At 45.4% G+C, this 16,526-nt stretch overlaps 1 pseudogene; it reads right to left on the reverse strand.

The window, feature by feature from the left end:
- Positions 1-14,455: 14,455 nt before the first annotated feature.
- LOC147736562 (uncharacterized) lies at positions 14,456-15,802 on the reverse strand (annotated as a pseudogene).
- Between the last annotated feature and the right edge of the window lie 724 nt (positions 15,803-16,526).

Raw genomic sequence — 16,526 nt, forward strand, 5'->3', positions numbered from 1 at the left:
AACCTCGTGCCAGAGAGTTGCGCGGGTTATTACAACTTCAGTAATACCTGGCTGTCCCTAATTGTTCTGAATGTTTTGATTGACTAACACTTTTTCAATACAACGACTCGTGTACAACCTCCTGTGGGAGAGTTGCTCGAGCTAAGAAATGCTTCAGTCTCGCAATAGGCTCAATCGGCAAACTGCTGTCTTAATAATTCTATACCTTTTAGAATCTTATTTTTTGAACATTCAAAGTATACGTCTTCTTTCTAGTAACAGATGTCCTTGTTCAGTGCTGCATCAGTGCGCATTACTGTAGCCACCAAGTAACTCTTCCATTTCCTTTGAATCAGACAAACACTGACCCCGCCCCTAACTCCGCATAGCAGTCCTGCGGAGTTCGCGTTAGCGTTGACTGTAGCGGGCCCCCAGGGTGTCTGTAAGTAGCAGCGTGCTTTCTCCAAGCAACCCTTTGCCTCATTGAATTTCTAAAGAGATATCTCATCTCTTTTCTGACCGGGTGTTTTTTCGTGTTGCTTTCCGTAGGATTCAATTGCAACTGAGGCTGACGGAACGGCTATCCGCCCTTTGCCTCCTTTGACCCTCGGGCTGGTGTCGCATGAGACGACATCATCACACAGCACATTTGTCGCCGAAAGGAAGGTCGGCTCCTCAATTAGCCCTTATCCCGGAGGTATGTTACGAAGTCTTGTATGCCCTAGACTAGGGAGGCATTCCCATGTAGCTCTCTACCAACGGAGTCTCTGTTGTATTTTTTCAGCGAACCAAAACGTTACGAAGTTATACCAGGAACAGCGTTCCATGGTTTAAGACTACCAGCGTCGCTTATCGTTTGCCAATTTCAGATTGCTTAATGTAAGTGATGATGTGATGCTACAATGGTGGCCCCTGTTATGATTATCACTCGATTGAATCATTGCACATACCCACCAGTCCCACTTTCTTTTCCATCCATACAGCCCGTGCACATTAATTGCACCTTCGGCCCTTTCGGATAATGACAATTGGGAGCGGAACTCACAATACATTCACCATTCGGCTGATTGGTTGAAGCTTATGTAAGTTTAGTCCCGGTTTTAAATCTAGTATGTAATACTGTATGACAGAATACCTCTCAACTGGTGGTATGTTTTTGATTTCTTCTTATCCCATACTGTTCAATTCAATCCCATTATTTCTCCTCTGTAGCTGCGAATTAATATCGCTGAGATTGACCACGATTGCTTGCGTGGCTTCACTCACTTCCTACGTTCAGAGGCCGGTTGGGCCCTGACTCCATGGTAAATTAAATTTAATGAACTCTATCACTGTCAAATAGGACCGTTGTAATTGGTTTTTACAAATGCATTAGTCTGACCTCCTGTTTTAATTTCACAGATAGGATCGCCCCACTCCCCTCCTTCCCTGCACATGTTCTGATGAAGACCCCGTTAAAGGATCTAAGGTAGCCTACAGACAGGGGTCGAAACGTCAACGGCTCTTTCCTTTACTGGACCTCCAGCACATGCCCCTGATAGTTAGGATTTGTGTATGTGACCGTTGAATGTCTTTAGTTTAACAGCTCTTCAATGGATGCTTTAATTTTTTGGCCTTTTTGTACCTGATTTGTCTTGAACTTAATTTGAAATACTGCTTTAATTGCTACTTGTTTTTTGACTGTGCTTATCCTTTTTGACTTTACACCTCCCTGAGCATCTCCCTCCCCTTCCCTTTCTTCCTTCTCCCCATTTGGGGCTATTTATTAAATGTGAATGCAATTTGATAATGGTTGATATCTGGTATTGCAAAATAAATGACAATACCTGTAAAAAATCTCTTTGATTATTGTTTGTTTAGTCCATAGTAGTGTTAGTGTATGTAGCATACAACACGCTTCCCTTTCTTTGTTTTGCAACTTTTATCACAACAAAACTCTAATCACAACAAATCCATCAGCAGCACTGTCGTCATCTTATTTCCTTATTGATTTGAAGGTGCCGCTGTCTGCATTCCTGAGGTTCACAAGTTCACAACTCAGTCATGCTTCTCTATCCTCCTCCTCCAGACTACCCCTATCCATTTCCCTCAAGGCAGATGGCTGGATTACGCAGAATCAAGAAACTTTGGCTTCGTAGACGAGTCCCCTCAAGTGGGACTGGAATTACTGACTACATGCTGATTGCTGAGAGTTACTTCTGAAATTGACAGGAGAGGCTGCCATGTGGGCCTTCACTTTCAGAACAAGATGCGGACAAAAAGTGGAACGGGTAATGAATAATGAGAAGATGGCATGCAGTGGACAGCAATGGCTGTCTGGCTCTGATGAAAGCAACGGCTGTTTGTTTGTTGTGCATGAAATGAATCATATGTTTTCTGTTATTATTTATTCTTTTACACACTAAATGTAACTCAAGTCTACTCTGTTTTTTTTACCTTGTTTAATTCAAATTGCAGGGGCCACTACGTTGCATTTTCCAATATGCAAAATGTCCTTGGACTCACTGTTTGCCAATATACCATGATGATGATGAGTGTTGATGATCAAAGTTAAATAATATATCTTTTTTCTTTACAGTCACTCACTGGGATGGATGGATCATCATCGTCGATTTACGGAAGAAATATGGCCAATTCGTGAGTGGCAAACAGGTAAACCAGTCAACAACAACTACTACAGCAGAACTACATGTCTGTCTAGTTGTGGTATGGAGTGGTCGAGCCAGTGTAGTGTTGTTATGCCAGAGTCCAGACAGCAGTTCATGTAAAATTGCGGCTATGTGGCTTGCTGCATACAATTAGATATGCTTTGTCTGTCTGTGTCAAAGAGGTATTCTACATCAGGTTGCTTCACTCAGTGGTGCCTGCCTTGACCGTCTGCATGGCCCTAGCCTGCTGTGTGCTAATTACTATCCTTGAAAAGGAGACTCAGAGTACGCACTTTAGAAATGATGCTTGTATGTAATACTGTCGCCTCTGAAACTGAAAGTGTTATTTTTGCACTACACGGCGTACCTTATATTTTTTTCTCCGTGGTGTTTTAATATCACTTCCTGTTTTTCCATCAACAATTACAAGCCGGCTTTTACCCTGTGCGATTGGAAAAACGATTAACTCAGGCTTACCATTAGCGATCCGCAATTCCGCATCCGCCAGGCAGGCAGTGGACAGTGTGTCTGGTCACCAAGATTGATCGACGGAGTGTCAGATGGAATGGAGGAGTACCGCGAATAAGAGGAATGGCTAGATGCATGCAACTTCCCAAATTCAACAGAAAAACTACAACATACAGTTACAGTATCCTCTTCACTTCTCCTTATCTTTTAAATAATGTTATTGTTGTGAACTTCTATGAGGGTGACTCTGTGCATTTGTTTGCTCTCTGCTTCAAATTCATCCCTCTAGCCATTGTATACATTTTTATTTGCTATTTTTAAAACTACTTTAATGTACTAAGTGTTTATTCTCTCTGAGGGCAGATAGGCAAGTGAAATTGCATAATTACTGCAGCCCTGTACTGTCACATTGTTTCTTCGTAGTTAGTAAGCTGTAGAAAGTACTACTTAGTTTTTAGTAACCTAACCATCCATTTAGCAAACAACTTCATGCATGCAGTAGTGCATGCACTTCCTTTATGTCCCTTAAAAGATTTATGGATATCTTCGTATCCAAAGATTTGTTTATCTTCATTTGTTGTTTGTCCATGCTGTGTTTTTTTTCCTCTTTCCATAAATATTTCCCAAAAACCCCCATTCCCATCCAATTTTCAAACCCTGACCCTCTTCCCCCGGGCTATGTTTTTTCATTGAGATGTGACTAAATGAGAACAATAATTCCACACACTTGCTGGGGAGGATAAGGTCAAAGCAACAGAAAAATCATTCAAATCAGAATTTCATGTGCGCCATCGTGGATTGATCATCAACAACATCCTCCTCCACACGTGATGAATCGAATGCTTAATGCTTTCGCTGCTGTGTCCTTCGCCTTCAATACTATTTCTTATAGTAGCCATACTCCACGCAACTAGTACTTATATTTTGAATACTTTAGCACTGCTTAGGCTACAATTTATGACACTGTTCTCTACCGTACTATCTATCGTACTGTTCTAATGCTACGCTCAGGCCACTCAATGTTTCATTTCCTTTTTAGGTCGAGACGATTATATCCCGCAAGGGATAAATAGACAAGAGTATAGTGGGCAAAGCAAGGTCTTAAACCATTGTGGATTTCGGACAGTTCGTGTGGTGCACTCGTGCGGAAAGCGCATCCACATCAAATCCATCAGCCTCCCTCCCACAGGCATCTGTTGCTTCCTCAGCGTGCGCACTGCGCGCTCGGCCTCACTTCTCCTCCCCCCTAATTACATCCCGCTTTCACTTTCATGGCCGCGAGGCCGTAAGCTTCACTTCAAAGGGGCCGCCAATGCTTTCAGCACTCCGCTTCCCCGCAACCAGCATTCAACCCCCACCTTTTAGTAAAAAAACTATTGCAGCTTTGCCCAGCTCTCTAATATTTCCAATGTTCCAGGTTTTTCAAGTTTTGCCTCTTTTCACTTGCCGCTTTTCTCTGAATCACACATTGGTTTACTGGTTTCCCTGGCCTCCTTAGTGCCGGTCCGCCAGCTCCCAAGTCTGCCTCTACCTCATCCTGCGCCACCCCGGAAGATTCTGCTTCACCTTCCACGTCCCGAGCCTGCTCCGCCACTGTGTTCCGCTCCAACTCTCTGCTCTGCCCTGCCGTTTCACCGTACTGCACTGCCGTGTCACCGCTTCACCATCCCCCGGTAGGTTCGCTTCACTATACTTCGGTTTTATTCTTCTACTGCTTTGTGCAGCTTTTAGGAAAAAAAGCCTCTCTTTTGCTTTTGGAACTTCCTGCTGTCTGCGACTTAAATGTGCACCGTGCTCATTTTTCGACAGTGTGCGATGCTTGGCACAATAGTGTTTCATTTTATTTAAAGGCTATTTGCGGGGCAAGGCGGTACAAGTTTTGAAAAAGAAGAAGAAAAGGATTTACTATTTAAACATTTATGCTAAAATCTGTGCTTAGCATAGTGTGCTGCAGACTGGTATTTTGCTGCTTATGTCTTTACATCCAGATATACAAATCAACAACTAACATTATTCCTATTTATTGTATTTTATTTAATGTGATTTTATAGAACTCGAACATTACCCGAGAACGAACAAGGACTATTGGCTTTGTCAATGGTTGTTAGTTGCACCGTGCACCACTCTCGGGCTCACCTCCTGCTCCCTCTTTCACAATGCGCGTTTACCCTCCCCCCACCCCTCCCATTTGTTATCTATTCGCCTCCCGCACCCATGCGGTCTCTTGGGCTCTGCGGGCACAGCCATGTTTTTTTTCAGTAATTGAAAAGAACACTTTTCGTAGCCACAGTAGGGATAGCCGTGGCACAGAGCAGCATACCGGGTCCCGGGATGAAGACATTGCAGGCATGAGAGCCACAGTTTTATGTTTTTTTAAAAACATCACACATCTCCAATAGAAGTGCTTAAACAGCTGGGTACTTACCGCACCATCCAATGCTCATGACAACAATAGAAGATCTGTTAAAACCTGCAAGGTGAAACACCAATGCCCAGAAGTTAGATCGTTGTTTTAAACATTTACGCTAAAATCTGTGCTTAGCATAGTGTGCTGCGGACTGGTATTTTGCTGCTTATGTCTTTACATCCAGATATAGAAAACAACAACTAACATTACACCTACAACGAACAAGGACTATTGGCTTTGTCAATGGTTGCTAGTTGTGCCGCGCACCACTCTCGGGCTCACCTCCTGCTCCCCCTTTCACAATGTGCATGCACCCCCCCTATCCCTCCCTTTTGTTCTGTATTCGCCTCCCGCACCCATGCAGACTCTTGGGCTCTGGGGGCACAGCCATGTTTTTCAGTAATTGAAAAGAACAATTTTTGTAGCCACAGTAGGTATAGCCGTGGCACAGAGCAGCATACTGTGTCCCGGGATTAAGACATTGCGTTTGGAGTAACCAGGCGCTCTATAAACTGTATAATAATAATAATAACTTAACGTTTGCTTTTGTAATTTCTTCACTTGTAATTTTCTCCTCATGTATTAGTTATGTTCCTATTGTGAAGCGCTCTGACACCTTCGGGTAAAGTCCGCGCTATATAAAACGCATAAAATAAAGAAATAAAATAAGTAAAGAGCCCCTGTTTTATGTTTCTTTTAAAAACATCACACATCTCCACTAGAAGTGCTTCAACAGTCGGGCACTTACTGCACCATCACTCAGCACCACCACAGCATCACTCAGCACCACCACAGCATCACTCAGCACCACCACAGCAACACTCAGCACCACCACAGCACCACTCAGCACCACCACAGCACCACTCAGCGCCACCACAGCATCACTCAGCACCACCACAGCATCACTCAGCACAGCCACAGCACCACTCAGCACCACCACAGCATCACTCAGCATCACCACAGCATCACTCAGCGCCACCACAGCAGCACTCAGCACCACCACAGCACCACTCAGCACTACCACAGCAGCGCTCAGCACCACCACAGCATCACTCAGCATCACTCAGCATCACCACAGCATCACCACAGCATCACTCAGCACCACCACAGCAGCACTCAGCACCACCACAGCACCACTCAGCACCACCACAGCAACACTCAGCACCACCACAGGACCACTCAGCACCACCACAGCATCACTCAGCATCAACACAGCATCACTCACCACCACCACAGCAGCACTCAGCACCACCACAGCAGCGCTCAGCACCACCACAGCATCACTCAGCACCACCACAGCACCACTCAGCACCACCACAGCATCACACAGCACCACCACAGCACCACTCAGCACTACCACAGCACAACTCAGGACCACCACAGCACCACTCAGCACCACCACAGCACCACTCAGCACCAGCACAGCATCACTCAGCACCACCGCAGCACCACTCAGCACTACCACAGCACAACTCAGCACCACCGCAGCATCACTCAGCACCACCACAGCATCACTCAGCACCACCACAGCACCACTCAGCACCACCGCAGCACCACTCAGCACCACCACAGCACCACTCAGCTCCACTCAGCAGCACCACTCAGCACCACCACAGCACCACTCAGCACCACCACAGCATCACTCAGCACCACCACAGCATCACTCAGCACCACCACAGCACCACTCAGCACCACCACATTATCACTCAGCACCATCACAGCACCACTCAGCACCACCACAGCACCACTCAGCACCACCACAGCATCACTCAGCACCACCACAGCACCACCACAGCATCACTCAGCACCACCACAGCACCACTCAGCACCACCACATTATCACTCAGCACCACCACATTTTCACTCAGCACCACCACAGCACCACTCAGCACCACCACAGCATCACTCAGCACCACCACAGCATCACTCAGCACCACCCCAGCGCCACTCAGCATCACCACATAATCACTCAGCGCTACTCCAGCATCACTCAGCACCACCACATTATCAATCAGCACCTCCACATTATCACTCAGCACCACCACAGCATCACTCAGCACCATCACAGCATCACTCAGCACCACCACAGCACCACTCAGCACTACCACATTATCACTCAGCACCACCACATTATCACTCAGCACCACCACAGCACCACTCAGTAACACCACAGCATCACTCAGCAACACCACAGCATCACTCAGCACCACCACAGCATCACTAAGCACCACCACAGCATCACTCAGCACCACCACAGCATCACTCAGCACCACCACAGCATCACTCAGCACCACCCCAGCGCCACTCAGCATCACCACATAATCACTCAGCGCTACTCCAGCATCACTCAGCACCACCACATTATCAATCAGCACCTCCACATTATCACTCAGCACCACCACAGCATCACTCAGCACCACCACAGCATCACTCAGCACCACCACAGCATCACTCAGCACCACCACAGCACCACTCAGTACCACCACAGCACCACTCAGCACCACCACATTATCACTCAGCACCTCCACATTATCACTCAGCACCACCACAGCACCACTCAGCACCACCACAGCATCACTCAGCACCACCACAGCATCACTAAGCACCACCACAGCATCACTCAGCGCAACCCCAGCATTACTCAGCACCACCACAGCATCACTCAGCACCACCACAACATCACTCCGCGCCATCACAGCATCAATCTGTGCAACCAATCAACAACAACTGGTTCAAATATGTTATCTCAATGTTTCAAGCTTTATTACAAATGTCACAAAAAGATGTTAATATTTCACTTCTGTTCTTGGATTTTCATCACAATAAAATACACTGAGCATAATCTTCACAAAAGTTATTTACAAAAGTTTAAGCTATTGCCATTATAAATTACAATCACTTTTATTTAAGTATTAATTATTTAAAAAAATTAAAAGCCATTGTTATTTGTAATATCAATATATCTAAGTCACGTAAATACAAAACATGTTGCATTACAAATGCTATAGGTGTCACATTTGTGAAAGTTATAACTATTGGCATTGTAAATGACAAAGCTATTAATTTAGCTATTTTCAAAACCAACACATAAATAAAAAAATTGTCATTCAGAAGACCAATAGCTCAAACTCTCATAATGCGAGACCTATTGCATTGCAAATGCTACTGCCAGTGTGTACCACTACTACTACCAGCACAACGATGACATTTCATCCGTCCAGGATTCCATACTCAACCTACCTTAATCGTCATTTGCCATGCAGCCAGCCCTGTGTCCAGCCCTATTCTCAAACACGAATCACAGGTAAGATAAGCATTTTGGGGAGGTAGAATAATGGGCTAGGTCTCGGAGGAGAGGAGAGACTGACAGTAGTACTAATAAAGTACTAGTAGGGCAATTGAATTCAATAACTCTGTTAGTGGGGCACTTTTGTACATTTTTGGACGTTTAGATAATTCATGCTGGAAAGTTTGAGGAAACCAAACGTACAGTAACCCCCGCCCACCACCACACGAATAATATGAACGCATATGCTATGTTTAAGTATGTAAAATAAATAAATATATTTTCCCTAACAAAAATAAACTATTCAAAAGACCCAAACTCACCCCCCTCCCTAACCCCAACCAACGTCCAAATGTCCTTCAAAACTCCCTTTGAATCCCCAACGCCCAACTCCCCCCCAACAGTCTTTAAAAATGGGGCAAGGGACAGTCACTTCTTCCTGCAGTGTCCTGTGGACAGGTGGTCCCGCATCTCTTTGCGGAGGTCCCGGAGCTGGCGCTTTTCTACCACGAGCTCCAGGGAGTCCACGCTCCTGCGGAGGTGGCGCTGACGTGCCATGCAGGCTCTGGGGGGGCCAGCTGGTGTTTTACTTGCTGTTGCGCGGCAGCAGGAGATGTCGCACCACAGCACCGTACAACTGGAGACTGCTGGCTGGTGGCCCCGGGAGCACTGGAGGAGGATGCAGTTGTTGCCGCCTCCTCCTCCTGCTCCCGAGCCCACAGCCGCCGATATTTTTTAATTTTTTTTTATTTTTATTTATTTATTTATTTTCAGCACAAATGGCCTCCAGCTTCCGGGCCCTGGCCCGGACAGCCATCTCCTTCCTGGTGAGCTTTTGTGGAGCATCTATATGAAGAAAGAAAGAAAAATACTGTAACCAATACTCTTAAACATTAACACAAAATAATTCAACAGAAAGTTGTCTCACAGTAACACTAGCAACTTGCAAGCACAGTATAACATTTTGGCATGTATCTTTCCGCCGTCTTTGTAGGCCTGTAACATTAGTGGGAGTTTCAGGAATTCTACTAGCAGCACTATGGACTCACTAAATAGTCAGAGAGTCAGAGAGTACACAGTCTTCTTCTTTCTTTCTCTTGTTTTGCGAAAGAAGTTACTTGTACGTGGACTTGTGGTAGCTGGCATAATGCCAGCTCACTCAGCTTCCACCCAAGAAAAACAGACACAAGCCATGATGATGCAGACTCGCATTACTTTAAGCAGTACATGCAGGTGGGGATAGGGAAGCTCTTACTTTTCTATAGGGGTGGCACTGGCCATACTCGGTTACATCATGGGCTTCTGCTCAATGTAATTTATAGTTCGCACTGCCCCCCCGGGCCTTGACTACTACAAAAGGAAAATGAAGATTATTAATTTCTAATCATATATCCTCCTGATCACATGATCTTTGCTTATATGATGGATGACTTTAGGTGCTTTGTTTTGATAGATTGAGTGAACAACAGCGATAGTCCACCCATGACACAGCTGAAAGAAAATTATTAACATAGGGAGTGAGTGTGGTACCCATAATTGCCGGAGGAAGGGACTTGACTTGATATGTCAACTATACAATACATACACAATACATGCTGTGCTTGCAAAGTAAACTACTGTACTGTTAGTCAAGGAAGAATTTCTGAACAATCACAACTTCTAGCATTTGGATTTCCTCTGCTTTGCTACTCTGGCACGGACATGCTGTTCAAACAAAGTAACACTCTTCATCCACTGAGCGTCTGCTCTACATACACCTCTGCTATCTATGAGGAAGAAGATACCATCCAGGCTTCCAAAGTAAACGTCTATCATTCTTCTTAACGTCTCACCAACTTTACTTTTTCTCAACAACCAACTAACACCCATTTCATGTTATTTGGTAAACCACTGTCTTGATTTGCATTTGAGTTTCACCCTAATGATATATTGCAATGCACACCACACATGATTTTCTGATACACCCACACAGGCAGTCATCTTTTCTTTCTCCTCCAACCATCCTTGCTTCAAGCAGCCATGCATCTGATTCCTTCCTATCAGCCACCTCTGCCTGCATTCAAAAACACGTATCATTCTTTACAGCAATAAATGTTACGACTCACTCGTCCTTCCTTTCACCCTTCTTTCCCCATTTCGTTCATCACATCCCTCAAGTTCATCTGATATGACTTGGCTTCCCGATAAAAGTTTCCCAGCTGAGTGGAAGTCAAATAGAGGGGGCCATTGCTTACTCGAGAACTACCACCGCTAATGCTATTGCGAAGTCAAGGGTGACTGTCTTCTCCATGATTGGCAAAAATGTAGTTCTAAATTAGTAACTGTTCTTAACAGTACAGTGTACTTGTACTAGTGTACTGTCTACTGTACAGTACATCATATACTCCTTTGCGAGCCTACTCTAAAATGTCAATAAGTAAGGAGTATAATAACTTACCACCGTCCGTCGCTGCTGAGCCATGCCCCACAGCTCCTCCTGATGGCACTTGTGGCGCCGCCGCATCACCCCCTGGAGTGGACGCCTACACGCTGCTGGCCCCGGCACTGGTGGTGGTGGTATTGTGTGCCGCATCCGATGTTGTGACTCCCAGAAAAAACATGTCATATTTTTAGATGCCATACACCACCCCCTATTTCGTCTCTTAATGGAAGAAAATGTTGATACATAACCAATTTTTACTTATTGGGAATGAAAAAAAAGTGACCGTTTGGGGGAGGGTGTTAACCTTTTATATGCTTAGCCATTACATGCTACACTTTTTGGCACAACTGATGAATGCTTGCTTTTGAACGTGCACCATTTTTCTAATTACAGACAGAAGATTCCAGTGCCCTTCTGCCAACAAGAGCTTTTAAATTCGCCACCTACTCCTCATCACCACCAGTACTTGAAGTTCAAACAAGGTGAGGGCTCCCGCACAGTTATTCTAATAATTAGATGTGTTAAGTTGAAGTATATTGATTCTAGGGAAGGGTGTTTAAACTTTAACGTCATCTATCACCACTGCTCGCTCGGAATACTGTGCTATTAAAAATAAAAAAAGAGTTTTTTTATCTCTTATTTGAAAATAAAACTTTAAAACTAAAAAACACTGTGTGGTTTTTGTTCACGAGTGCGAGCGGAAGGGTTTGTACTACTGCACTTGGCAGGCATGCTTCCGTGACTCTGATAGGTCAGGACTCGGCGGTAGTCTTCTTCTGTTCTTCTGGGTCGTATAATCATTGGTCAGACACACTAGATAGTCGGTCATGGGATCAACTTCTGTTCGGACTGAGGTATGTGGAAAGTCGAACTGCACCTATCATCAACAATGTCCTATTTCTCTTGTCCATACTTCTGTATGTGCAGAATAGTCCCTGAATCACTAGCGGTATGGTATGTGCTCCTATCAAATCAAAAAAGCCAACTACTAGCTTATTCTTGGTGGACACATTGACATTTTGTTGTTGGAAATTGTCAAAGCACTTACATTAAGAAGACTGGAATAGACAACAAGGGCAACCCAGAGGACCGCACTCAGTGCCTAGGGCTATTGCTGGATCAGAGTTTTGTTTAACACCGTTTGCCGACTGGGCAAGCTTAGCTACCTACACAGACCGAATCATAATAATAGTAAATAGTAATAGCACAGAGAGTGATAGTAGAGGCAGTATAAGAATGTAGAAACAGTCTACAAGAAGATCAAAGACTATTATGTAAAAAATAGAATTAGGAAACAATTTGGAATGAGTAGGTGCTGTAAAAGTTAGGGAAGTATAATTAAGAATATTAAAATTACAACAGAACAACTTACTGGGGCCAGCAGAAGACAGCTCGGAGGACCGATCCTGCCCACCTTGTCCCGCCGGCGTCGCTGTTGTCCTCTTGCCCCTGGGAGTTGCTGATGATCATGAAATAAACACAAACATGGATTATTGTTTTTTTTAAATATTTGATTTCTTTGCCCACAAACTAAAATTTTCTCGGGGAAACAAATTACCAACAATTGCACTACACGTATTGACCTATTTGATCTGGGCAACTGGGAGGATAGTACAGTATTGCTAGATACGCAGACCCTATACTTGGAAAGTTATGTAAATCACTAACTAAACCAACAACAAAAAGGTTCTACAACGACTGCCAGCACTCAGCAGCACGCGATGTTACAGACACAGTCAGTCATCATGATTGCAGACCACTAAAAAATGTCCTACTACTAATAACAAGTCTTAATATGCTCAACCTATCAATCCACCACTATCTCTTCTTCTTAGTGGCAGCTGGAGTACAAAGGAAGGACTAGACTTGAGTCTCTAGTCTCTCTAGCATTACGCAGTACTGTAAGAGTACTACACTCATACATAATCAGGCCAAATGAGCACAAAGTTGCAAACAAGTAAGCATAGTAGCAACGCCACTGAGCAGGGGAGCACCTGCAATCACAGAAGCTATAAACATTAATTTACCTGCAATGTAATCGAATCAGCAGCATTCTTGCTCTTCGGGAAAAAACATATATTAGCAATATAATAACACAGAGCAGAAGAAAACAAAATAGTTATTAAATAGCTACTCACCAAGCCCAGGGATCTCCACGCCTAGCAGGTTGAGCAGCACCTGCTCCCGGTCAAGGAGGTCCGCCCAACAGTGCGTCGCCTGATGGTAGGTGCGCCGGACCCCGACTCCCTAAACATGGCCCGGCACACCTTATCACAGAGCTTGCGACGCTCCCGGAGGCCATACCGTGCACCGGGCCTGCCGCCTGCTGCAACGGTCTTCGGGAGGTGGCGCTGAACATAAAAGCTAAGTGCAGCCACCTCCACTGTGCTGAAAATCTCCCGGGCCAATACATCTTCCCCCCTTAATCGCCCGCAAGGGAGCCAGGTACGGGGTGCGGGACCCTTCCCCTTGTTCTTCTCGGCTCCCTTTGCCATGGTCCTGGACAGGAATGGAAATAAATAGGAAAGAGAATAGGGAAAAAGTAAATAAATGAAAAGCGTTAAAAAAAGTAGTAAGTAATCAAAAGTAGAAAAAAACACAAAATATAGATGTAGAAAAAGAGAGGGATAGATAACGAGTAAAAAAGATTTAAAAAAAAGATCAAACAAACAAAGGATTGCAAAGATTAAAGCAGGATAGAAAAAGCATGCCCAGAACCATAGCAATGAATGAAAAACAAGATGGCCGCGCCCATTGAGGACCGCCTGGGTACGTTTGCGTGATATTTCCCCAGCGAACACACAAAAATGGGCACAATGACGTAATTGCGCCCCGCACGTAGGAAATGCCCAACGCGAGCATGCAACTTGGGCCCGGAAACGGAAATACGCAACGCGAACACTGAAAACAAGAGGGCCGTGCCCATGTACGACCGCCTGAGTAACTTCACGGTCGGCGCGCTGAAAAAACCCCCGCGAACACACAAACGCCCCGCGAACATGCAAAATAAAAAAATACGCAAATTCGCACAAATCTGCGAATTTTGTGGACCGCGAATTTGCTTTTGCACGAATTCGCGTACCGCGAGTTTGCAAATTTTGCCCATACTTAGTGGGTACCTGGGCTGCGATAGGCTCCGGAGAATGATGAACCGCTGCAAGCTTCCTCCATGTGGGACAGGACATGGAAACTGCAAGCCAAAACCAAAGATAAAATCACCGTCAGTAACACATAGAAATCCCTTTTTACAGCATATGGAGATGCACATAGCACGTGTAACAGTCTGTGAACAACCTACCAATCCTCTGGACTGCGCTACCTGATAGGCCTCTGGCCGTGGTCTCAGTTGCGGCCCCTATCCGAAAAGAGTGGGTCCCAAACCTTAATGGGTTCAAACCGGCTGCCTTGAAGGCCACACTCATGACCTTACTGAATTGAAATTTAGTGAACAAGGTTCCACCGCTGTGCATTAATAATGGACCCTCCGTGCCCTGTGGCCTGTGCGTTTTGCAGTATTATTTGGTCTTCCCTACCGTCCTGATCGGTCTTAGACTTAGACTTAGACCTGGGGATGGATACAAATAGGGATCCTCCGAGCACCCTTATGTGGCTGAATTGCAGCCCCCCATACCAGGCTTGTTTAGTCCTCGCTACCAGTTCCCCTACCATGAACGCGCCTTAGAAAGCCAGAGGAAAGGCTGCTTTAAAAAGAAGAACTTCCCCAGATGATTTACAAACCTTTCCTAACGCATTAAGTAGCGCTACCAGAGTGTCGATACCTATGGGGTGCCTAACATCTGGTTGGAGACCTTGCAAGCACTGCCACCCCAGAGCTCTTTGTGCTATGAATGTGTTGGTGGGATCATGCTTGCCCTGCATCTTTGCAAAAAAGGAGACTGCTGGAATGTGGCATCTTGTGCATGCCACGGAAACCCCCCTGTCCTTCATTGCCCTCACAAAGGAAATCACCACTGATGACTCATGCATTGCCCCTTCCCACTCCTCCCCCAGGAATTTGCAGTAGGCCCCAAAAGCCCCCTCTTAGGCCCGCCTGGTCCTGGGTGCTGGGCTAACCACCACGAGGTCCGATAGCTGGGGCACCAAGATGCCAAAGCTGGTCTGGGAAAGGCGTTGGGTTCTCTGCTGCTTCGGGATGGTGGGACCTGAACACCTGCATCTTAAAGTGAGAGTGCGCATCAGCGGCATGATTAAACACACCTGGGACATGTTTTGCCTTAAAAAGTACATTTCATTTCATGCATAGAAGTATTAGTAAACCCGGACTCCACCCACCATGCTGGCCAATGCTGCGCAGACCACGCCAGGGCTAAAATGGCACCAAAACCCTTGCTACCTGCCACATCGGTCATCAGACCCATCTCAGGGCTTGATCTGGTTGGGCTGGGCCACTCTACTTTGCCATTACAATCATGCAGAAATGCCATCCAAATATGCATGTCCTTGCGGACCTCGCAGGACAAACTGGGAATAATTTTTAACACAAAATTCAACTGTCCCACTGTTTTTTGCAGCTGGTGCAGGATAACCTTCTCCTTCCTCAAACATTCCTGTAATGCTATGATGAAAACCATGATTTTTTCTTTGGGGAGTCGTGACACACCGTTCACTGAATCTAGTTCTATGCATAGGAATTCAATATCAGTGGCTGGCCTACAGTATTGCCTTGCACCAAAGGGACCACAAACCTATGCATGAGTGTACAAAACTTCTGTAATACTCAGCCACACTCATGAGAGCCCGGCTCTCCTAAGAAAAGGAAATCGTCCAGGTGGTGCAACACTGACTGGCGCCCGTCACCTGCCTGAAAGCCCACTCCAGAAATGAACTGAACATCTCAAAGTAAGAGCAGGAAACAGAAGACCCCATAGGCATGCATTTGTCCATATAATATCTCCCTTGGAACTTGAAACCCAGCAAGCAAAAGTCTAGTGTGTGCACTGACAATAATCGGAAAGCTGATTCAATGTCAGATTTTGCTAGCAGTGCGCCCTGTCTCAGCCCCCTTAGCATTTCAACTTCTTGATCAAACTATGCATATCTGACCGTGGAAAGGTCCCCATCTATGGCTTCATTCAACGATTAACCCCTGGGAGCTGATAAATTGTGAATTAAACGGAACTAACCCCCCAAAGGTGAGCACACAAATCCCTCCACCGGTATTTCATCAAATGGCCCGCACTCTGCCCAGGCTCAATTCATTTTCGTTTTTTTTTTCCGTTTTTTTTTTATTTTTTGAAACCTTTATTGTGCAACATAAGCATACAGATACGGGCCCACAACCATACAGGCCGGCCT

This window comes from Lissotriton vulgaris, chromosome 1_2, assembly GCF_964263255.1.
Source record: "Lissotriton vulgaris chromosome 1_2, aLisVul1.2, whole genome shotgun sequence".
In the NCBI taxonomy this organism is placed as follows: Eukaryota; Metazoa; Chordata; class Amphibia; order Caudata; family Salamandridae; genus Lissotriton; species Lissotriton vulgaris.